Source organism: Podarcis melisellensis (assembly GCF_964234715.1).
Source record: "Podarcis melisellensis genome assembly, chromosome: 9".
NCBI lineage: Eukaryota > Metazoa > Chordata > Lepidosauria > Squamata > Lacertidae > Podarcis > Podarcis melisellensis.
Genome location: NC_138541.1, coordinates 5,843,012 through 5,866,803, shown reverse-complemented (window position 1 = coordinate 5,866,803; position 23,792 = coordinate 5,843,012). Strand labels below are relative to the sequence as shown.

The 23,792-nt window shown below is 43.5% G+C and overlaps 1 protein-coding gene and 1 long non-coding RNA gene across 4 annotated transcripts in view; one reads left to right on the top strand and one right to left on the bottom strand.

The window, feature by feature from the left end:
- Nucleotides 1–2,734: 2,734 nt before the first annotated feature.
- Nucleotides 2,735–11,273, bottom strand: LOC309377806. Its single transcript, XR_014171658.1, has 6 exons — nt 11,166–11,273; nt 6,799–6,948; nt 5,209–5,366; nt 4,265–4,830; nt 3,838–3,913; nt 2,735–3,173 (listed from the first exon to the last, which is right to left on the bottom strand). It is a non-coding gene; the product is annotated as an uncharacterized lncRNA (long non-coding RNA).
- The window catches only part of PTPRA (protein tyrosine phosphatase receptor type A), a 139,718-nt gene continuing 127,191 nt past the window's right edge, over nt 11,266–23,792 (top strand). For all 3 annotated transcript variants that reach the window (XM_081924929.1, XM_081924931.1, XM_081924930.1), the window contains exon 1: nt 11,266–11,377. The gene's annotated coding sequence lies outside the window, so the exon portion shown is untranslated. The remainder of the gene's footprint in view (nt 11,378–23,792) is intronic.

The window sequence follows — 23,792 nt, the reverse complement described above, 5'->3', positions numbered from 1 at the left end:
TGACCTTGACAGATAACAGGACCAGTTTAAGCCAGCTGTACTCAGCTTCTCTGAAGAGATAACCCAAACATCATGAAGTTTCTGCTTGTTTCTTTCACACAGAGAAGCTTCCAGAACCCTCTTGAATTAATTAGGACAGGGAAGATCTCTACCCATCAGATCAATACTTTCTGTACTATGAAATGCAAACTGATGTTACTCAGAATTTTTACTTATTTATTTAAGCGATCCCCTGCTCACTTTTCTTGGGAGAAAACAAGGGGCTGAAGAAGAGGAAGCATGCACAGGGTCAGGGCCAGATTTAGATGAAGAGAGACCCTAGGCTGCTCCACTTGTGAGGCCCCTCCCAATCCCCTACCCTCACGACTAGAAGAAAATGGAAGAGGGTTATAAGCAAAATTGAATGAGGATGGGTATTTAAAATTCTGCAATTCACAATTTCTTCTTTAAAAGGACATCACAAAACTTCATCAAAATTTGTTTGTCTAAGTTTGTCACTTTCAATGTACACAATGCTCAGTGTGGACAACCTCTCTTGAGACATTGTGGCCCTTAATTCACTTTTAATTCTTTTGAGTCTTGAAAAACTCCTCTCTTCCGAGCAGTTAGTGACCATAAAGCTAAGAAATAGCTGCAAAATTGCCTCCACATTAGGAAAGGCCATCTGATTTTTTTCCTTGTATATAATTTGATAAAGGTCTTCATGAGACAGAGAGTACTCTGCCGTAAGCCTATGGCTTTCTCTCACGTACAGGTGAAAGTGCAAAAGTTCATCAATAAGTTTCAGGTCAATATTTTTTGGGTATGCTTCCATCAACAGTTCAACACCGTGCTGAATTTCTTGCTTAGATGCTATCAGCAAGAATGGAAAAAAACAATTGTGTAACATCACTGTATACAGTACTTCTTTTTAAATTGGCTTCTAGTGCATCTAATATAGGAATAAAGGATTTTATCCTAAACTTAACTCTCAAATAAAGTATATCTAAGGCATCAGGTGAACTTCTGTCATTTCTTTGCCATTCCCAACCTCCTTGCCTCCTTATTTTGTAGTTAACATTTGGCGAGGTGGCTTTTGCTTGTTTCTCAAGCTCATCAAAATCTTCTCTTTAAAAAATCCAGAAGTGAACTGTACAAACTTGCAGAAGAACTCAATAACAGGCCTGATTTCTGAAGGGCTTTGCTGACCCTGTGAAAATGACCTAGCACGCAGATTTATATCTCTAAGATTCTGCAGACTTTGGCTGTGAACTAGGTCCCCACAAAAAAATTTCAAATTGCGCCCTAGAGTTTCAAACTGGGACGCACTAGGATTAAAATGCCCTCGCATGAAGTCTTGGGTTTGCAATTTTGGGAGAGGAGAGACTGCCCCCGGGGGGGGGGCAGATGGGCTGCAGAGGCCCCCTAGATTTAGAGGACCTACCTAGGTTTCAGCCTATAAGTCTATAAAGCCTATACCGAATACTTAGCCTATACAGTCATATCTCATGTTGCATTAGGTTCATGTTGCATCTATTCGACTTGCGAACGTGGCAAGCACAGAAGCATTCTGCGCACTTCGCGCATGCGCAGAAGTATTCTATTGCGCTGTGCTTGCGCAGAAGCGCCGCTCTAGTTGCAGACTTTTCGGGGTGCGAGCGGCACCCCAAAATGGATCGTGTCCACAACTAGAGGTACCACTGTACACACTGGCAGAGGAAGAGGAGTGCGGGGTGAGCGCACTGCTCCTGGCAGTGCAATCCCGGTGGGGTGCCATCGCGGCTGCCCCCCTGCCCGTGCTGGGCACCACCCCGTCTGCTCTCCGCCCCCCGGTGCTGGAGCATCAAGCTCCGCCACTGACAGTACATAAATCAGGCACTGCACGGGGGTCGAGCTGCAGCCCGCAAAGGAAGTTCCTCTGTGCGCAGTGTGGGCAGGTTTGCTCGTGGGAAAGGGTTTGCATGAGTCGTTTTCCGTCCATAGCAGGGCAGCTCGGTGGCTGCTTATACATCGCTCACTCCCTCCCCCCCACAATGGGACAGCTATTTGCATGCGACGGACAGCTGCTAATTTATATGCATCAGTATAAGCTTAGAAATCAGGACTAGAAATGCAATGCAATGTGTATCAGCATAGAAGGGAAGATTGTGACTGGGTGGCCCCTTTGTCTGATGCCCTAGAAATGGCTGTGTGTTGGCAGCATCAAAGCTCTACCTCCTTGCGATTTCCTTTCTCCAACAGAGGACTGTCCTCCTTAAGAGAGGGCAGGCGGCCACACTAGTGGATTTTGCTAACCTAGCTTTTTAAAAAATAAAAATCTTCCTCCTCCTCAATTTCTAAATCAGGCCAAGCTGGGTAGAATTATAAAAGTTGCTGGGAAATGATATATAATGAATTGAAAAGGATGTTCAAAATAATATTTGTAAAAAAAACACCAGAAGCTTTTCTTTTGGGAATTATAGGGACAGAACTTCCTAAACTGTATAGATATTTATTTATTTATTTATGTTTGCTACTACAGCAGCAAGAATGTTACTTGCCCCCAAATGGAAAGAAGCAGAAGTCCCAGCAAAGGAAGAATGGATACAAAAACTTATGGAATATGCAGAAATGGAGAAACTTACTGGAAGAATAAGAAATCAAGACAACAAACTTTTTTTATAAAAGAATGGAAATGGTTTATTGAATATTTACAGATAAATTGCATAACAGGTAAAAACACTGGCAGGATTATTGTAATAACCTTCAGCCTCAGAAGAGTATATATTTAAAGTAGATGAATAAATGAGTAAGTAAAGTTAATTTGGAATATGCAGAAAATATAAAAAATAAATCTAAGGAACCGCAGAAAGAGGGGGAAGGAAGTCAAATTTTGAAATGTTTAAATTATTGTAAAATTAATGAAATGTATAAATTTGAAAAGTATAAATAAAAACTTTAATAGTAATAATAATAATTTTAAAAGGTGCCCCTGAGAAGTTATTAGTAACAACTCAGTACTTTAGCAGGATTAACATAGAATGAACAGTGAAGATATAAATGAAAGGGAACTTTAAAAGGAAAAAATAAATAAATACTGTAAGGTAATAATTAGAATATGCAGTAATAAAGACAAAACATAAGAAACCAGAGGGGGTGAGAGGGAAGCCGATTTGATGGGTTGACTTTATTGAATTTGTATAATTGTTGTAAAACTGAAAATTTAATTTAACTTATTTTTAAAAAAGAATTATAAAAGTTGTTGGAGCAGAAGAACGCAGAAACTTTTAGGGAGATCATACTACTGGGGACTTACGATTAGACATGACTTCCATGAGAATCAATTCAGTCTGGGCTTAATGTATTTTATTTACTTACAATATTTCTAGCCGGCTTGTCCTTGAATATTTTTAATCACAGAGCAGGGAACAAAATAATAAAAATAAACAGAAAAATAATATACAAATAAAAAATCAACGTACAAAATTTACAAAATCATATGAAGCCCAATATACAGGACCGTATCATCAAAAACAAAATTGCAACACTAAGATCCAGCACAGAAGGCCTTCTGGCAGTTCCCTCCCTGCGAGATGTGAAGTTACAGGGAACCAGGCAGAGGGCCTCCTTGGTGGTGGCGCCCACCCTGTGGAACGCCCTCCCAGCTGTCAAGGAAATAAACAACTATATGACTTTTAGAAGACATCTGAAGGCAGTCCTGTTTAGGGAAGTTTTTAATGTTTGATGTCTCAGTGTGTTTTTATATTTGGCTGGAAGCTGCCCAGAGTGGCTGGGGCAATGCAGTCAGATCGGTGGCATATAATAATAATAATAATAATAGGCAGAAGGGTGGGGGAAGGAGGGTACAAAAATGTAAACTTACAACCCTGCGAGATAGGCTGAGCTCACCCACTGTCAGAAAGTGAGAAAGAGGGAAGAGAGAGCCTTCCTGCTGCTTTGAATTTTGAATTATGGTGCTGGAGGAGACTCTTGAGAGTCCCATGGACTGCAAGAAGATCAAACCGATCCATTCTGAAGGAAATTAGCCCTGAGTGGTCACTGGAAGGACAGATCCTGAAGCTGAGGCTCCAAGACTTTGGCCACCTCATGACAAGAGAAGACTCCCTGGAAAAGACCCTGATGTTGGGAAAGATGGAGGGCACAAGAAGGGAATGACAGAGGATGAGATGGTTAGACAGTGTTCTCGAAGCTACGAACATGAGTTTGACCAAACTGCAGGAGGCAGTGGAAGACAGGAGTGCCTGGCGTGCTCTGGTCTATGGGGTCACGAAGAGTCGGACACGACTAAACAACAACAACATAGTAGTATGAAAACGGAAAAGTGAATCGAGCTATCACAGCCCTTCTGTGGTTTCTGGACTTTGGCTGTGTACGCATTACTGGCTTAAAATGCACTAAGGTCCTTTCCCCTCTCCGCATTTCAAATTGAGGGGTGGGGGAAAGCATCAGAACACAGTATTTCTATAAAAAAACACACCAGGACTGAAATGGATTGTGCCTCCTGTTGTGTCCACATGGCTTCAGAAACCATCAATGGGAGCTCACTGGATGCAGAGTAAACAGACATAAGTTTTTGTCTTCTTCTGGGAGGACCTGTTTTCAAGCACTGCAAAAATGTGGCGCCTTCCCAGTTTCCACTGAAGGCTGTGTGTGCCTGGGTGCTCTCTTGGGCTGTTCTTTTTCATTCAGCTCTGGGGAGTCCTCAGAAATCGCAAGTGCACCAAGCTACCTGATGAAGGACGCAGATGTCACCCGAGGATGATTTTTGCATATGCACAGTAGCAAAGTCTACTTTTAATTCAAGGATTTGTCTGGTGTGGCAGTGACAGCCGAGCTTTTGAGGAAGAGCCACTAAGAATATAGAAAAAAGTGGGGAAACAGCTGTAAGATGCTTTGCATTTTAAGAACCTTCCTACATCAGCTTTTGCCAACCAGGGGCCCTCCAAATGTTTTAGACTGCAGCTCCAGAACATCTGGGGACCCTCAGGCTGTCAAAGGGTGTCCTACATTTTGGAACGTTGTTCTTTACTCCAGAATTTTACAGTTCCACATAATGGATGGCTCCTTATTTGAGAAACACAATGACCCCTTTGAACTCTTTAGATCAGAAAACAAAAACATGTCTCACTGCTGCAGTGTTGTTTTTGATATTTCGATCTGGCAATCCTAGCAAAGAGACCTGCAGTTCAGCAAACTGCTAATTACCTCTGCAAACAAGCTACTAATTACCTTTCCCCCTCCAGCCTGTGGTCCGAGGTTCAGTTTGTCTTGGAAATGCATCCAGTTTGTTCTTGAGTGGTGGCTGAGTTTGTTCTGATGATCTGAGTGAAAAGCAAATTCCTCATGGAAGAATGTGGCAGATCAGATAGAGGAAGGGTTTTTTGAGCCTTTTTTTAAAAAAATCAATGCGTGTTAAGCCATTGGCTCGTTTGCGTGCAACGCTAATTCAGGCTCTGTGGTTTATCTTGGTTTACTGAGGAGCAGTGTGCTTGTGCACACTGCCCAAACAACAGCCCCCTTAGTGCATACCACAACTGCGAGCCAACCTGGTTTGTTGCTGGCTTGCTGATCTTGTGTTTGACAGGAAGCAACAAACCATGGTCCCTGGTTCAGACATAAGGTGAAGCCAAGGCTTCCTGGTATGTTTATCTCCCCTGCTCCCAGGGGAAGGAATGAAGCAAGAGTGATCAGGCATCAAATCTTACCTCTGCCATGAACTCACTGGCTGGCCTTAGGCGACATACCCACCAACATTTCTCCGATGAAAATAGGGATGTCCTATTCCATAATAATACCCTTCCAACATATATAAAAACATAACATTAAACATAACATTAAAAAGATGAATTAAAATTGGCTAACAAGAGATAAAACACCAGTGACATCTATTTGCTTTTTTATTTAACAATGTTCCTATTCACTCATTCTGTTTTTGGCTGAAAGATGCTGTATCTGGCATCCACGAAATTATCCCCTCCGAGAGTATGTGACTGTTTAGCATGTTCTTAAAGGTTTTTAATATATATGTTTTGAAATCCTATCTTTAATTGTACTGTTGCATCACTTCAGTGTTTGCCGTGTTGGGTCTCCACTGGTAGGAAAGGTGGGGTTTTATATACTGTACAAATTCTACATGCATTCATGCAATTCTCTGTCCTGACACTAGGTGGCAGAAGGGGCCAAGAGGTTTCCACTTCAATTCCAGAGGATGGGTCATCACTGTCCCCCCCCCCCCCCTAAAATCATGTTGATTTTACAGACTGGGTTCTTTGTGGTATCATTGGTTTGACGGTAGCAGATTCACCTTTCCCATTAATATGATGCAATATATCTTCATGCAGCCGTAAGAATGATGTCACAAACTGGAGAGATGTGGGAGAAAGTTACAGTCAGGAACATGATGTGTTGCCCTGTTCTGCTCCTGGATCTGACTGGGACAGGGGAGGTATTTCTGGGGAGGGCAAGACAGACAGAGCCACCGCTGACATCAGTGAGGAGCTGCGAGTTTTCTAGAAAACCAGAATCTGCATAGACTGTGCTTGAGTTATATCTGTCTTGATGATTTGTGCTTGAGCTTGCTTTTCTTATGTACATAAGCACCGTAAGTGCGCTGGTCAAGCCAGTGGCCTGTTCTCCTGTTCTCACAGTGGCTAACCAGATTCCTATGGGGAAAATGGTATATTGTATTGCATAAAAATCTTCATACTGCACATTTTGAGGAAGTTAAACCTGATCTTAAAAAAACATTAAACTCATTCAAAAAAAAAAAAAGATTTAAAAAAATATATTCAAAAAATAATAATAATTCTCTTTCCCCACCCTGAAGGCTTTCACATCTCTACATCCAGATAAATTCCACTGGACTCATGTAAGGTTTTTTTGTTTTTTGAAAGTCCAAGCTGATCTTCTGTATCAACGTTTTTAGATTACTCTGGGCAATGAATTTCTGTGTTGGTGATGCCTCAGTTACTAGAAGAAAAGAGACAGTGTTATTATTATTTTAATGCAGTTCTCTTCCAGAAACCACATAAGCCATCACTGGTAACTTTTATAAATATGTATATACACAAGCTCAGTTCTGAAGCTGCTTCCAGAAATGTTTTAATCATTTAATAGCTCTGGGACTTTGACACTGATGCATTCCTCTAACTATTACGAACAAAAGAAGAGTCCTGCCCCATCAGACCAGAGGCCCATCTAGTCCAGTATTCTGCACTCATAGTGGCCAAGCAGATGCAACTGATTTTTTTTTTTTGGACACAGTGTATGAATATTAACATTTCCGTTAATTTTATCTGCCTTTTATTTAGTTGGAAATTATAATAACCTTCCGTTGAGGCAATGCCACGTGGTCTGCAAGCCTGCTTTCTATGCTGTTTTTGTATGCACTGTCTTTGTTCAATAGCGTGTTGCTTCTGTTGCATCTCCACCATGAGAGCATAGGCCAGCTTCATCATTTTGGAAAATAAACTATTGTAAATACTAATGCATCCCCTACTTTGCATGGGATTAAAATGATGCATACAAGTATTTCTGCTTATGGGCAAAGACAGGTGGAGGTGGGAGTAATGTTTTGTCCTAGAACCTTCAATAGAGAGACAGCCGAGTGCCGTATTAGCACCTCAGTAAAGGCTGAATAGCAGAGGAGGGTGGTGAGTTTTGATGTATAACATTGCAATAGTTAGGCCAAAATGCTGAGCTCCACATATTATTTTTGAAAGAAAGAGGAGAAAACCTTAATGGAAATATTTTCCACACCAGATGCACTCTGCGCCGTCTGCTATTATTCTGTTTGCAGACTACTTCCACTAACTGGTTTCATATACTGCGTTTATCTCCCACCCTTTTCTCCAAAGAGCTCAAGGTGGCATGCATGACTCTCAATTTACTCCTCATTTAATCCCCGCAACAACCCCGTGAGGTAGGTTAGCTTGAGAGTGAGTGACTGGCCCAAACTCATGGTGAGTGAGTGAGTGACTGGCTCAAACTCAGGACCTATTCTGACACTCCAACTGCTACACCACCACTGGTGAAATGTGCAAATTTCACAGGGTCATTTTGAGTCCCAAACTTTGCAATTAGGGGAAAAATTTATAGTAACAAATTACCAAAATGTTGGAGTTTCCAAGACTGATTTTAGGCCTGTGGCTTTAAATGCGCCCTGACCAAAACAAAAGTATGGAAATTTTAATGAGAATCTTTGTAACCGAAGGTCAGGTGGACTATCAGTCACATGATTCCACAGATGGGATGCAACTGCTCCCTTCATCCCTGGCCACTGGCCATGCTTGCTTGGGCTGATGCGAGCCGGAGTTTAAAACTTCTGGTGGGCACCAGCTTGGGGAAGGCTCGCCTGATGACCTCTAACAGCTTTAGGCAACCACCGAAGCACAGAAGAACATTGACCTTTAGTCCCTTCCCCTTCGCAAAATTGCCACAGTGTTGGCAGTGCAAGATACCCTCCGGGGCTGCCTTTATCACATGCTGCCACTTCTGCTTTTGTGGCTGGTCATCACATGGTGTTGCAAGGCGATAATGCCGCAGCAACATCAGCAGGTTTCCGGGGGGTGAGCTTGAGTCTGCTGTCGGGGTTACAGACGTATCATGTGGATTTGTATCTGGATTCTAAGAGCGGAGTGGCAAAAAAAAAAAACCGGTGGCCAAACTAGGCATGATGGGAATCATGTGAGCGGTTCTCTTCTGTTGTTTTTTTAACCATATAGCAGCTGTGGTGGGTGGGGGTTAATCTTGATCAGCACCAGCGGATGTGCAAGAGGGGATTTAACCCTTTGCTCCCCACTGTTCCTATGTTAGTAGAGGATGGGGTGAGGAGGCGAAGTTTGCAAAGACCAATGTGACTGCTGTCAGAGCTACTTTGGCCATGAGGTGTCTGAGAGCTGGTGTCAGGGACTGAGTGGACACTGAGCAGTGGTGGGTGGATTCTGATGAGGGGGCACTGGGAGAAAGGGGGTTGGGACTGACTTGGAAGAAGGGAACAATGATCTGGGGGAGCCTGTAGGAGCCAAGAGTCAGAGGAAAGAGAAGCTGCAGGACTGGAGAGTGAAGAATAGTTACAGGAGGAGAGAGAGAGGTCAGGCTGGTGTAGAACCAAGAGCGTCCATGCCTCCACCTCCTGCTGCACCTCTCCTGCTCCACTGGCTCCCAGGACCAGTCGAGGAATGAAGAGGGAGGAGCAGAAGCTTTGGGATGCAAGTCTCATCAGCCCCAGTCAACACAGCTGTGGTTCAGGTACAGATGGTATGGGAACCAAGCAGGTCCTGGCAGCTGAAGAATCTTCAGTGAGGGTTGCATGATATACGATATATGATATCTTTATTGTCATTGTCCCATACAGAACAATGAAATTGAAAAACTACATAAAACATTCAACCCCCCCTAAAAACTCTGAAACACAATTTTAAAATACAATATACTATAGAGACTGCTTATGCTGCGTTTAGAACCAGAATTGCATTTGCGTAGAAACTGTTTCTCAGGCGGCTAGTCCTGGCCTTTATAACCCTATACCTTCTTCCAGAAGGCAGAAGCTGAAAGAGATAATTTCCGGGGTGCGCACTATCCTGCACCATCTCTGCAGCTTTCTTATGGCACCTAGAAGCATAGATTTGATCCAAGGTGGGAAGAGTGCACCCAATTATTCTCTCCGCAGTCTTTACAACCCTGGACAGCATTGTTTTCTCCCTGGCCGTGCAGGTCCCAAACCACACACACAGACCATAAGTTAATACACTCTCCACAGTGCAATGGTAAAATGCCATCAACAGGTCCTTTGAGAGATTGTTTTTCCGGAGGATTCTCAGAAAGTATTGATGAAGGAATCTTATTGATGAAGGAAAGTTTTGTGCATGCACAGGGCATGTCGTACAACACTGATGGCTTCCAGAGAGTGCGCATTCTGCTCTGGCATGTCTCATTAGTGGGTGGGGGTTGCAGTCATGCAGCTGAAATTCATTTCCTAGTGGGTGGGTGAGGGGTGAGAGACTAACAAGCAAGAGCCCATGCGCTGAATGAGGCCAGCGTTACACACAGCCCACAGTTCTGTCCAGCTACATTTGGGGAACTCTAAAGCAGGCCGGATGTTGTGCTTGCAAACAACGCTCTCCAGGAGCAACAGTTTCCTTTATGTTTGTCACCTGAACTCTGTATGGCTTGTAGAGAGGGAGCTCTGTTGCGTATGGTCCGGACTGGAACATTGGAAGCATGGCTGCCTCCAGCTGTAACTATGACAGAATTAGTGAATCTAGACAGACCGAGAGCTAGGTAAAACAGGGATAATCTGGCTGCATAGCTTGCAACCTGAAGCTCCCTTACTAGCAAGAAATCCTTCATTAAAATAACGCAGTAATCATATAATAAAAATAACGAGTCCCCATCGTACTGCTGCTGAAGCAGAAAAATAAACCAAAAAAAGTGGGCCTTGCGCAATGCTGTGATTCCTACAAAGGGGGTGTGTGATAATATTAATAACATTTAGTAGTATCAACATATTAAATAATTATATAATGCCATAATAAGAAAAATGAGCCCAGTTCGGCTGCTTCTGCAAGCAAGAAAGTGGGCCTTGTGCAACGCTGCGATTCCGACGTAGGGGTTGCGTGATCATAATATCAGTATTAATAACAATACTATTTAGTACTAATAATATCTTATATAACGTTAGAGTAAGATTAATGCTGCAAGAGCAGACAAATCAACGAATAAAATGCTGCGATTCTTGCAAAGGGGCTGCGCGTAACATTAACGGTGATATAATTATCATGACAATAATAGTAATCACAATGAGCTCCCGTCGTGGCGCGGCGGCAGCAGCAGCAGCAGCAGCGGCCGAACTAATAATCCAGGAAGAGGCGCCGAGGCCCGCAGAACCCGAGCTGGGGAAGTGGGAGGAGCCACCCTGGCGCGCCGCAGCCAACCAGCGCCGTCCTCTCGGCCGCCCAATCGGCGGGCTGCTTCCAAGCGTCGGCCCGTGGGCGGGCGGGCCTTGGCGGGGGGCGGCGCCGCCGCGGCCTCCTCCGCCTCCTGTGAGGGAAGGAAAGGCGGGCAAAGCGAGCGAGCGGGCGAGGCGAGGGAGCCGAGCGAGGAGGGAGCTGGCGCGGCCGTGAGGGGGAGAGGAGAGAGGGGAGCCGGAGGGCTGCCGTCCGCTGAAGCCGCCGCCGGGAATTTACCTCAGGCTGGGCTAGTCGCCTTCGCCGCCGCCGTCGTGCATGGAGCGGCACCGCGGTGGCGAGGGCGGCGGGCAGGCTCGGGAGCCGCCGCTCAGGAAGGGGAGGAGCCCGCCCGCCTCGGGACTCTGAGGGAGAGGGAGAGAGCGCGACGCCCCCAGCCCCGCGTGCCTTCCTCGCCACCCCCGCCCGACGGCCTCCGTCGCCTGGCAACCGTAAGTCTTCCTCCCTCTGAGTCATCCCGCCGCCTGCTCCGCCCCCCAACGCCCGCTGGCCACGCCCACAGACAGGGCGCGCGAGAGCGTGCTTAGGGGGATACCAGACTTGGGATAAAATACTGGGGGGCGGGGCCAGGCAAGCCCCGCCCCCATAATCACATGACGAGGGGGCACACACTACTGTATTTGAGTGGTAGTGCCCATCAACTAGGGGAAGGGCGCTGGCCCCCTCAAATATTTTTTTTTGGGGGGGCGGTTGCTGAAGGCACTTTGGCCCCTATGATGTGAGCATGTATGTGTGTGTAGATACATAGATGTATATGTGTGTGTGTGTGTGTGTGTGTGTGTATATATATATATATATATATTTGTGTGGGTGTCTGAAGGAAAGTTAAGTTGGTTATTAGCCAATGCTTTCCCCTCCCCTTCAGTCATTTTTCGGAAATGGGCTGTCGCCCCCACCACACCACCTAATAAGCTATAATTTTCAGATCGCCCCCACCCCATAAAATGATATCCCCAAATTGCCCCTCCGATGAGCTATAATCCCCAAATTGCTCCTCCAATGTGTTGTACCAGTTTGCCCTCACCCCAGGGAGCTATTACTGTACCCCCCCCTAGATTGCCCCTCCAATGAACTATAATCCCCAAATTGCTCCCACCCAAACGAGATTGCCAGCTTTCTTTTAATAATAATAATAATAATAATAATAATAATACTTCCCTCCTAGTAACTTTTTACTCAGAATACAGTAGACCCATCTGAAATGCATGGGCATGGCGAACCTTACAGTGAAGTGAAATTATTCATTTCTATGCATTTCAAATGGGTGTGTTCTGAGTATGGCTAGCATTGGGTACAACCCACAGGGTTTTTTTAAGGTTGTATTCAACTAACCTTTTACTTAGAGTAGACCCATTGAAATGCATGAGCATGACTAACTTAGTGAACCTAAGTTATGCCCATGCAGTTCAAGTGGGTCTGTTGTGTGTGGCTAGCATTGGGTACAGCTCACAGTTTCTAGCGTTTGTGGAAGCTGAGATATGAGGTAAAACATACAGGCAATATACAGGCCTCTCTCTTTTTGAGAGTTGAAAGCTGGCCTGCCCTTTCTCCTCCTCCCCCTTTCTGGGTCCCCCACCCCACCCAGCCACTGGAAAAAAGATTCCTGTGGATGGATGCCCAGGCTCCTCCCCCTCTTTCTATCTTAATTGTGGAATAGGGTTTGGGAGTTTGCTTGCTTGGGAGGAAGTCTCCCTGGTGCTTACTCCTAGGAAAGTGTGCATAGGGCTACAGGTTTAACCTCCTCTTGCTTTTTATTTATGCAGCTTATTTTTCCCATATGTGATAAATGAGAAATTATGTTTAGCTTATTAATTGGTTTCATGCACAATGTTATGCTCTGAACACTTCAGGAGAAGAATACCCTCTTCATGTTACTTGCTTCAGCAGTTATTCTTCCTCACTCTGTCTCCATTTGCTTGAATCAATAAATGCATATTGATCTCTGTTTAAGGGCTGAGTTTAATGGAGGAGAGTCTTTAATGCCTGTGTCCCTCTCCTCACCCCCTTCTACAATGTCATCTTCCCCCCAATACACTGTGGTTGATATATTGGCATAACACTTCTCTATTTGGGTTGTGGTGGTGGAACTGGGTTTAGAAAATGCCCCTTGCTGTGGCTTTTGTTCTGCTTTCTGAGGTCATTATTAGACTAGATATTCTGTTCTTCCTCCACATGCTTGAAGAAGTACCCTTCAGCTTTACAGGCCCTTTCTTATTTCCTTGTTGGAACATAGGATTGTACCAGCACAGTCTACTTGAGTATTGTCTACTCCATGGGTAGGCAAACTAAGGCCCGGGGGCTGGATCCGACCCAAGTGCCTTCTAAATTCGGCCTGCAGATGGTCCGGGAATCAGCGTGTTTTTACATGAGTAGAATGTGTCCTTTTATTTAAAATGCATCTCTGCATTATTTTGTGGGGCATAGGAATTTGTTCACCCCCCCCCCAAATATAGTCTGGCCCACCACATGGTCTGAGGGGCGGTGGACCCACCCCCTGCTGAAAAAGTTTGCTGACCCTTGGTCTACTCATATTGGCACCAGCTTTTCAGGGTCTCCAGCAGATAACATGGTACATGATCCTTTTGCTGGAGATTTCCAGGGATCAGTCCTGGGACCTTGTGCATGCAATAAATGTGCTCTGCTATTGAGCCCTGGTCCCTTCACATTAGGGGGTGACCTTCAGCCTCATAGACACTGTGTGCAATAAGCACCTTGCCGTGCTCCTCTCCCAAGTAGATAATACACCGCAGCTGTGGAATGTATATTCGGTCCCTCCTGAAGATAAAAACCCATTCTGGACTTGAATAGATGTAGTTAATGACCTGCCTATTGTAGACCTCTGTTTCTGGCAATGCATCTTTGTAGCATTGAGTGTCAGGTGCAAAAAGATCGCACCCTCTTTCTGTATACATCATGATAAATGTAGTGGGGGGCCTTAACTTCAAGGGGCATTGACTATGTGCTGGGTTCAAGCCTATTTATGGCCACATCGTTATTTCCATCCCCTGTAGAGTGTATGTGTGTGAAAAACCATTGCACTCCATTGGCCTCAGAGATGGAGATCCACAAAGATCATGCATAGATGGTTCCCTTGGACTGCACCCTACTTGAAAGTAAAGCTAGGCCCCTCCATGATGTTTGGCTGCTTTTTATTTCAAGAGAACAGTCTTATTCCTTCCCTGGTTCCATTTTCGCTGTTGATTTTCCCCATCTCTCTTGGCTTTCATCTCTATGTTTCTGGGTGGGGAAAGAGCTGTACCTCAGTTCTAGAGCAAAAGCATGCAGAAGACCTGAGGCCCAGTCTCTGTATTTTTAATGGTTTTATCTTTTGCCTTCTTTAGTACTTGTTTATTGTAAAGCACCCAGATAACTTTATGTTGTAGGACAGCATGCAAATGTCATAAGACAGGGGTGGGGAAGTCTCCTGACTGAAGAGCCACTGCCTTTCAGTATAGAGACAATAGATGGACTAATAGATCAATGGCTTTTCAGAATGCGTTGTGAAATACAGTGTTTCAAGATATTGTTATGAGTTACATTGTTAACTTCCTACTCTGTTAAAAGGCTTTAGCTCCAGGATGGAAAGAGAATAATTTTAGTGGGAAATAGCAGTGCTACTTTGTATGCTTGGATGACTTAAAAACAAAAGACAAACAAACTAGGAGCCTTTCAAGCATATTGTTCCTGCAACATGGTTGCAAGGGACAATACAGCCTCAAGCTCCTAGACTCACTTGCCTCTTATTCACCATTATTTGAAATAAACTTCCAGTGTGTAAAAGCAGAGAAACTTCTCAAACCATGCAGACCTCCTGCTTTCTGAATTGTGTGAAATTGCAGAATGGAAAGCCGTGAAGCTTTAGGGTCAAAACAAACTTTGAGTTATTCTAGACTTTTCAATGAACTACTATTTATGAGGACATGAATGAAATAAAAATGGATTCTGGATAGCTAACTTTGATGTCAACTGTAACACTTACACCCTGCTTCTGTGCATGCTTTATTCAAAGTGAGTAGAAGCAGAATCTGCAACAAATGTTTGTATATAACTCACCAATAGAAGCGCTTTCAGAAAGTCATGCTATCCTATATGATGCTATGAACTGCAAAGGGCTCAACCATCACAATTCACATTGCCTTCTCCCCACTCTTCCCTTTGTGCTTAGCGTTTTGATTGTTTCTCCCATCTGACACAAAACATTCTTGGGCTTGGAGGCTACTGAGCATGCTCAGTCCACATTGGCCTGGTTTGGGGTTGCTGTTGTTGTTTTTAATGAAGGTGTTGTACTTTTGCATATCCTGCTTCACCCAGCCAAAACTTACACTTTCCTCTTGTCAGAACTTGGCCACCTGAGTTTGCTGTTAGAAGGCATAACGAGCCTTCAGCTCAACTTCCTTGTAGAAAAATGTTGTGCTGATATTACCATTCAATTACATTGCCTTTTGGACTTTCTCCAAAATTAAGGGTTTCTTATGATGATGTATGATAGTGAAAAAACCTGAATTACTGTTTCTAAAACCTTATGATTAAACTTGGTTCACTAAAATATTGCTTTCATTTTCTACCTGTTCACTTTATTTGCCTAGCTAGCTGAAACTAAAATACACCTACATCCTTAGGGTGCAGCAGCTTGTATCTCCATTTTATGTAATTATATTCATAATTGTTTTATAATTATTGTTTAAATAGATGTAAGGTGTGTACACATCTAAATTTCACAAGTAAACCAATTGGCACAATTTTAGAGGCTAAAGTAGCACATGAAGCGGTTGGCACTGATTGCTGAGTAAACCACCTTTTGGATTGGAGCATGTTCTCATTATATCACGGATTGCTAGGATAAATGTGCACAGAGGTTTATTTGTGCTAGGTAAGAACATAGGAAGCTGCTTCATGATACGTCGGACTGCTGGTCTTTCTGACTCATGATTGGCATCAGTTCTCCAGGGTTTCAGGCCAGGATCTCATGCAGCTCTAGCTGGAGATCCTAGGGATTGAAACTGAGACCTTCTGCATGCAAGGCAGATGTTCTACCACTGAGCTCTGTGTTACACGTTATAGCACAGGTGATGGTCATATGTGATGGTCATATGGCAAGTTGTAGCTATAATTTCGTGGTATGTAGTCAGATGCATGGGCTAATATAGTTAGTATAATGCACAACCCTGGGCACAGCTCACTGTGGAAAGGCAGCATAGAAGTAAATTAAATAAACGACTTCAAAATCCAGCATTAATTATCACAGGCTTGCCCGAGTCACTTGCCTGCTAGCCAGTAGCAAATAGCTAAGCTGCTGTACTTTGGAGAACTGGCTTATTTTGCTTCTAGGCCTGCTGACCTGCCACACATAATCTAAGTGTGTATGGACAGGTGGGCTGCAAATGTTATTTTAACTGTATTAATAAATATAATATATAAATATTATATATTTATTATTATTATTATTATTACTGGTTATATGGTGAAATGTAAAGGAGGAAAAATTATTCTGGTTTAGCCATTCAGCCTAAAATTGGGAGGCCATACCTGTTTTCATAATGGAAAGTGGGGAGAGTCAGCTGTGCTTTGTAAAATGCTCATATTTAACAACATGCCCTCAGTTTGTTCTCAGATGGATCATAACAGGTTTGCATCTACAGGAATGTGGGAGAAAAGGGAAGGGAATGTACTTGTATCTGAGAAACAGGCAGAAATGTACTAATAATGCAATATACAATTAGAATTACCTTTTTCACAGAGGGTTGTTTTCACTGAGTGGATATAAAGATATTTGTTTTCCTGGCCTCATATTAAATTAATATCTTAAAGGGAGTATTTATAGGCATAAATACTCCCTTTAAAGAAGGCATAGCTTAAGAAAATGCGGCCCCTCCTGATCCCCAAAGTAGCTGTTCGGGCAGGCTGTATTTCATACCAGGATGAAATCTGGCTTATTCTCTCCATAGCTGATGTTCCGGAAAAGATCTAGGCCCCTGGAGACATATTGCAGATCCAAGGTGGTGACATACGAGCTGTCGTGTCTTCTGACTTCATTAAAGGCCCTGTCTTTTCCGGAAACGTCTTGGTTCTGAGTGTGCTTAGTAGATGTGGCTTAACCAGCACTTTATATCTACAGGGCTTCACGAACAGCTGTAATGGTTTTCAGCAAAATGCCTTTCTGATTGCAAGAGATTGTGACACAAATGCTCACTCTGTCAGGATTGTGGAACTTGGGGTAGTTCTTGCTTGTATGAATGAGAGAAAACGGTTGCACTGCTTCTGTAATACCGGTATATCAGTTTTAAGCAGTGAAAAACTCTTGTGTATCAAATACAGTTGTTGCTGATCTCTCTTCACATCCTGGCAAACCGGATGTCGCCTTTCACATTTTATCCACAGTCTGATTAGTTCATAGTTGCTTTGCGAATAAATAAATCAAGCGTTACTATCTCAAAAAAAAAATTAATGGCTAACATATGCAGGCTAATGGTACACTGATGGATTGATGATGGGGGGAGGAGAACCCAGCTTCCAGTTTACAAGGGACTTCCCTATCTGTTCATCTGGAGGCACCTCTGGTGACCAACAAAGTAGCTCTTACAAGCCAGGTTTCATAGCATTCAGTGTAGAGTAAACATGTTCGCTTGTCCTCAAAAGTATAGGACAATAGTTCCTGATCTGGCCAACAGGCTAGATCATTATCTCCTCCACCTCTCATGGGCAATGTCTGACAGGTGTAGCAGTCTCCACTCACCTGCCAATTACCTGATGTCAGTGTGATGTTAGAATGACATCAGGTGACCTTTTTTTGCATGCAAGGGCCTTCAGAAGCCCCTTTCAAATCACTGGAGAAGGTAGCACTTTAGAAGCCCCTTTGAACCAGCTAATGAGAACAGTGCTCTTCAACTTTAATTTCCAGATGTTGTTGGACTCTCATCATCCTAGAAAAGGTTACCTGATGGTCAGGGGTGATGGGAGTTGTAACCTAATATCTGGGGATGCAAGATTAAAGAACACTGGGTTCTTTTCCATCTCCCAAAGCATAAGAACTGGATGGGCTAGTTTGCTGTGGTTTATGTATGTTCTAAGGCACCTACCATGATTTTCTAAGGCACATACCATAAGAAGGTTTCCTGACGAGGACATTTCTAAAATGTGGCTTGCCAAATTACACCCTCACTATTGCCCCGGCATCAAAATCTCATCCTGTCTTCCAGCTTTCTGTGTGCCTCAACTCTGCATGCAATGTTTGTGTTTTCATGTTGACACCATTCTCCCAAGCCCTAGGGACAGGATGGTTTAGAAATCGGAAACGTCTCTCTTTTTTTGCTGAGTGTAATTCCTCCAGCCTGGTATGATCCCTTAGGGAAAAGGTGGTTTGGCATATTTAGAAAAGCCTTGCCTGGCCCATGCTACCCTATTGAACATATGCAACTGACTTTTATTGAGTCAGACCCATTGGTTCACCTAGCTCAGGACAGTCTGCACCGACTGGCTGTGGCTTCCCAGGGTTTCAGACAGGGAACTGGTGTCCCTCCAGATGTTGTTGGATTTCAAATCCCATCAGCCTCAGTTAGCTTGGCCAGTGGGTAGGGATGGTGGAATCTTTAGCAGTTAGTCCTTCAACATCTGGAGGGCACCATGTCGGCTACCCTATGTTCTGGGGGGGGGGGGGAAATGAAGCAGATTACATGAAGGGAAAATCCAGAGGGGAAGGGTGATGTGAATCATTATACTAACTTTAATCTTGCCCAGGACTATATGAGTCTACCCCATTTGGCGCTCTGCCTTTGTGATTCTTCCATATAGCAACAGGTGCAGAATTGATCTTTGTTTCTGAACCCTATTCTTGCACTATGTAGTTTTGCCTCACCCATGAGCAGGGCAAAGTGTGTGTGTAAGTAATGGAATTCAGAAGCATTATGCTTAGGGCTGTGTAAAGGTTCTCAAAAGCCACCATTCAACTTCTAATAGACCATATATTTTGGCGTTTCCTAGCTCTGCTGCATCATATAGGCAACAGCCATAAGATTAGTACAGTGGTACCATGGTTCTCGAACGTAATCCGTTCTGGAAGTCCGTTCGACTCCCGAAACCGTTCGAAAACCAAGGCGCAGCTTCCGATTGGCTGCAGGAGCTTCCTGCACTCAAGCAGAAGCCACGGCAGATGTTTGGCTTCCAAAAAACCTTTGCAAACCGGAACACTTCCTTTCATGTTTGTGGTGTTCAGGAGCCGATTTGTTCGGCAACTAAGCCGTTCGAGAACCAAGGTACCACTGTGTATCGTAGCACAGAAGCCTACAAAAACTACTATTCTACAAAAATTACTAGCATGCCTGAATATGCACATTATTTATGTAGCCATCTGAAAGTAATTCTTACTCCCAGCAGGTGAGTAGTAGTTACTTAAGGTTCATTTACCTATTTCATATATTTAGATGCTACTTAATACCAGAGCAGTCTCTTAAGTTGTTTAGAACAACAATGACAAAGGCACCCTATGTACAACAAACAAACTTTTTAAAATTAAAAGCACCTCTTTGCCCTTCCTTTTGATGCTTGAGATGCATATTTTAGCACCCACCATATTTCTGTGACTGTGACTGCAAAACTGTTTTCAATTTTGTGTTTTAGTTGTTGTCACCCACCCTGGCACCTTAGGGTGGAGGGCAGGTAATAACAATATAATACCAGAAGAAACAATCAAATCCCAGAAAAGCAAAAACATAGCAGCACAGAGTCAGGGAAATGACTCAATAGCTTGTCCACCAAATAACTGCAATGTGGATGAAGGATTAGGGAGAGGTATGGTCAGCAGCCATCTGGGCCCCACCCATCTCCAACTATATCTCTTTCTCCCTTCCATTACTTACCACAATCTCTCCTACCCATAACCAGGAAAAGGAGCACCATTCCTTCTCTTTTTGCCCTATCTCTTGCAGAGGCACATTCTGATTTATGTACGGCACTCACCGCACTAACATGTACACATGATGCCCATCTTCCAGTCAATTTACCTTCTCGAAGCATTCACAAAGCTTGTATTTATGTGGTTCCCAGTGGCTCCAGAATGGTTAATATGACCTTATTGGACTAACTACTTATAACACACGCCAATTCCATGCTATTTTGAAAGCTGCTGAAATGGACTATCATTTGTTATTCATCCAAACCACCACCTTGAAAGTGAAACTTGGTTGAGAACAAGCCTTAGCTTTATAAAGGAAACAATGACCTCGCTTGTGGAAATGCATAAGGGTTTTTCCTCTTGTGTTGCTTTTTATTACAGTTAATTGTGGAGGTTGCCTCGAAATTCCTGGAAGGGTCCTATCATTGTATGACCAATATATACCTATGCATAGGTATAGAAATGAAAGACACAGTAAGCAGTAGAGACAAAACATGCACTAGAAACTAAGTTTTGGCATTACTGGATTCTTTTGGTGGTTGAGAACACTACGTTCTTGCAATATAATGGCATTGGACCAAGGGCAAAACGGTATAAGTGTGTAAGAGTGATGGGCTGGGAATCTAGTTGGTCACAGAAGTGACAAAACTAGATTTAGTTATGGCTTCGCATTTTCTGTCATTCTTTTTGGCACACAAGCAGCTGCCTTATGCTGAGTCAGACTGAGTCTAGTTTGGTAGGTTCTACACAGACTGGAAGGTCCGTATAGTTAAAGCTATGGTTTTCCCAGTAGTGATGTATGGAAGTGAGAGCTGGACCACAAAGAAGGCTGATTGCCGAAGAATGGATGCTTTTGAATTATGGTGCTGGAGGAGACTCTTGAGAGTCCCATGGACTGCAAGAAGATCAAACCTATCCATTCTGAAGGAAATCAGCCCTGAGTGCTCACTGGAAGGACAGATTGTGAAGCTGAGGCTCCAATATTTTGGCCACCTCATGAGAAGAGAAGACTCCCTGGAAAAGACCCTGATGTTGGGAAAGATGGAGGGCACAAGGAGAAGGGGACGACAGAGGACGAGATGGTTGGACAGTGTTCTCGAAGCTACCAGCATGAGTTTGACCAAACTGCGGGAGGCAGTGGAAGACAGAAGTGCCTGGCATGCTCTGGTCCATGGGGTCACGAAGAGTCGGACACGACTAAACGACTAAACAACAACAACACAGAGACTGGCAGCAGCTCTCCAAGATTTCAAGCAGGGAATCTCTGCCAGTCCAAAAGATGATGCTGGGATTTGAACCTGGGGTCTTTTACATACAGTCAGATGTTCTGCTCTTGAGCTATGGCCCTTCCCCACATCTCAGCTGTTGACCTCCACAACTCTCTCATCATATCTTTCTCTTTACCTTGGATCAAGTTTTCACTCATAAGCAAAACCTGTTGTGGGGTGAGGACAGTCTTCTAGTTCTCGCTGTGTGTTCACATACACATGTGCTGATGTACTCCCATGTACTGTTCCTTCCAGACAATTGTAGAGAAGCCTGCACCGCTTACAGTTAGTGCTTGACTGGGCGGAGCAAAAGTCCAGTTCAGATGTAATGGACTTATTTTTTTTTATATTCTGGGGTGTCATCCAGGGATGGAAAAAATGACAGGAAGGAAGGGAGTGATTCTTTTCTCTCTTTCTCATGCTAAATATAGAATGACATTAAAACCTGGGAGCAGCAGATATTGGCGTGAAAGGAATTCTGGCCCATTTTAATGTTGTCTATTTCCATACTTGATTTGTTTCGAGGTGCTGACTTTTTGCTGTAAACTGAATGGGTCTGGCCCTGCCTGGGGCCTCTGGGGCTAAACTATGCTGTGTGCAGTGTTCTTCCAATGCTTGAATTTCTGTGTTAGGTTAGGAATTGGTAACCACTTTTCTCTCTCCCTCCAGCTCTGGGAAAGTTTGAGAATGTACCGGATGCTGTGAAAATGCTTGTGGGTTTTCTTTTCTGTTTTTTGTCTGGGGATTTCTAGAAGAGAGAGGCATAATGGGAAGGGAGCGGATGGCGTGCATGGATCACTAGAACCTGCCATGCTTAGTGCTACAAAACAATTCAGCAGATGCAACGGCAGGAATTGTTGGGGATTTTATTTATTTTTTGCTTTTGTGGAAAAAAAGCTTCAGATCAGTCTTTCTAGAGGAAAAGTATTTTGAAATTTGCTAGCAAAAACAATCTGTCTTAACTTTCTGAACGTGAACAGGAGTTACCGTTTCAGCTGCATCAAAGATAACTGGGTTTAAGAATTAAATGTACATACACCTCTAGTTCATAGTGCAGCTAGTGTCCAGCTTCCAGTGGATTTGCTGTCGGCAAAAAGAGCAGCCGGACTCATTGGGCTCCTTTTCTGATCGTGATCAGAATGCACAGGAAATGCTTGTGCATTCTGCGTATTGACTGATTTAACTTTTTTATTTGTCATGAAAGCCAGGCAATTGAAACTGTGTGTGCCTTAAGACTGGGAACCAGGAGTGCTTATTGTTAGCCATTTAATAAGCTTACCCTTTAATAAGCTTATGCCATTTTTATGCAGCTGTGTAATACTTGCCAGTTCTGTTCAGGCCAGACTGAGGCAATGTGTTTTGTTTTCCAGTCATATTATGGACTTTTAAGTTGTTTCTGTTGTGGTTGCTGCATAGGTACATATTCTGCACTTGGAGTGGGGGGCATTGTTGACCAATGTGGAGTTCTGGGGTTCATGGTCCACCCTCTGTGAAGTTCACACTGCCTCTGAAGTTTTGCAGGATTGCTTGCAAACCAGACCAGCGTATTGTTGACAAATTTTAAAATACCTTCTGCTATATAGGCTTTTATCATTGTAAGTTGCTTTGAGACATTTCGTTACAAGTGATGAATAAATCCAATTAATTCCGTGATTGCTTCCATCAATAGGCAAGTGGAAATGTTGTTTCTGAATCAGCAGTCTATCTCATTTCACAGATAATACTCTTTGGGGTGTAGTTCTGACCTTTTGTAGCTAATGTGAACTTTTCTACTGGAATAAATTCCATTCTACCTCCGAAGATAGCATATGTGGCTCTTTTACTTCTCTACATATCTTTACAGCAAACCTGTGGTAGGTTAGGCTGAGAGATAGAGGACTGGCTCAAATTCACCCAGTGAGTGTCATGTCTGAGCAGGGACTCTATTCCTAACTAGCATTGGGATGATGAAAAAGTCTTATACTGCTGTTCATTATAATGGATAGTGTCATCAGTACACACATATGCATAAGAAATCCCAGTACTTTAGATGTGTTTGGCAAATTGGATTTTATCTGCAGTACCACAAAATCACTTATTAAAACAAGTGCCAGTAAATTAGATAGCATTACAGGAATATGAAAGTGACTTCTGCTTGCCAACAGAATAAAAAGAGCAGACATGATCTTTTTAGTCTCTGTCACCTTGAGGTTTTTGTCCACATTGGAGAGAAGTTGCCTAGATTTGTCTGTAGGACATACCGAAAGGCAAAAATGCCTGCTCTCTTTCTACTGATGCAAGTTAGTATTAAAAAGTACAGAATGGGAGCACACAGAGGTGTGGCCTTTTCCCTGCTTTGCTGATGCTTAACAACCATATACTGTCTGTTTTTGACAGTCATGGGATCCTCCCTTGGCCTAAATGTCCTGTAGGGTAGCTGCGGGTTCTCTTTTGTTTTCAACTGTGAGGACATTCTATGAATGGGACCTTTATAAAGCAGATTATGGTGCAGGTCACATGCAGGTCCAGGCTGGCATCTCCTTATAATTGAGACTTCACATTGGTATTCTGGTAATTTAATAAATCTTAAGGAAACTTTGCTAGTCCATGCAAGGGGAGCAGTTCTTGTGTTCACTGCTGCCTGAGTATATGCAACCATGTGTAGCAGACGAGTGTCCGTGCTTATCAGCATACATCCTAACCTGTGTACAA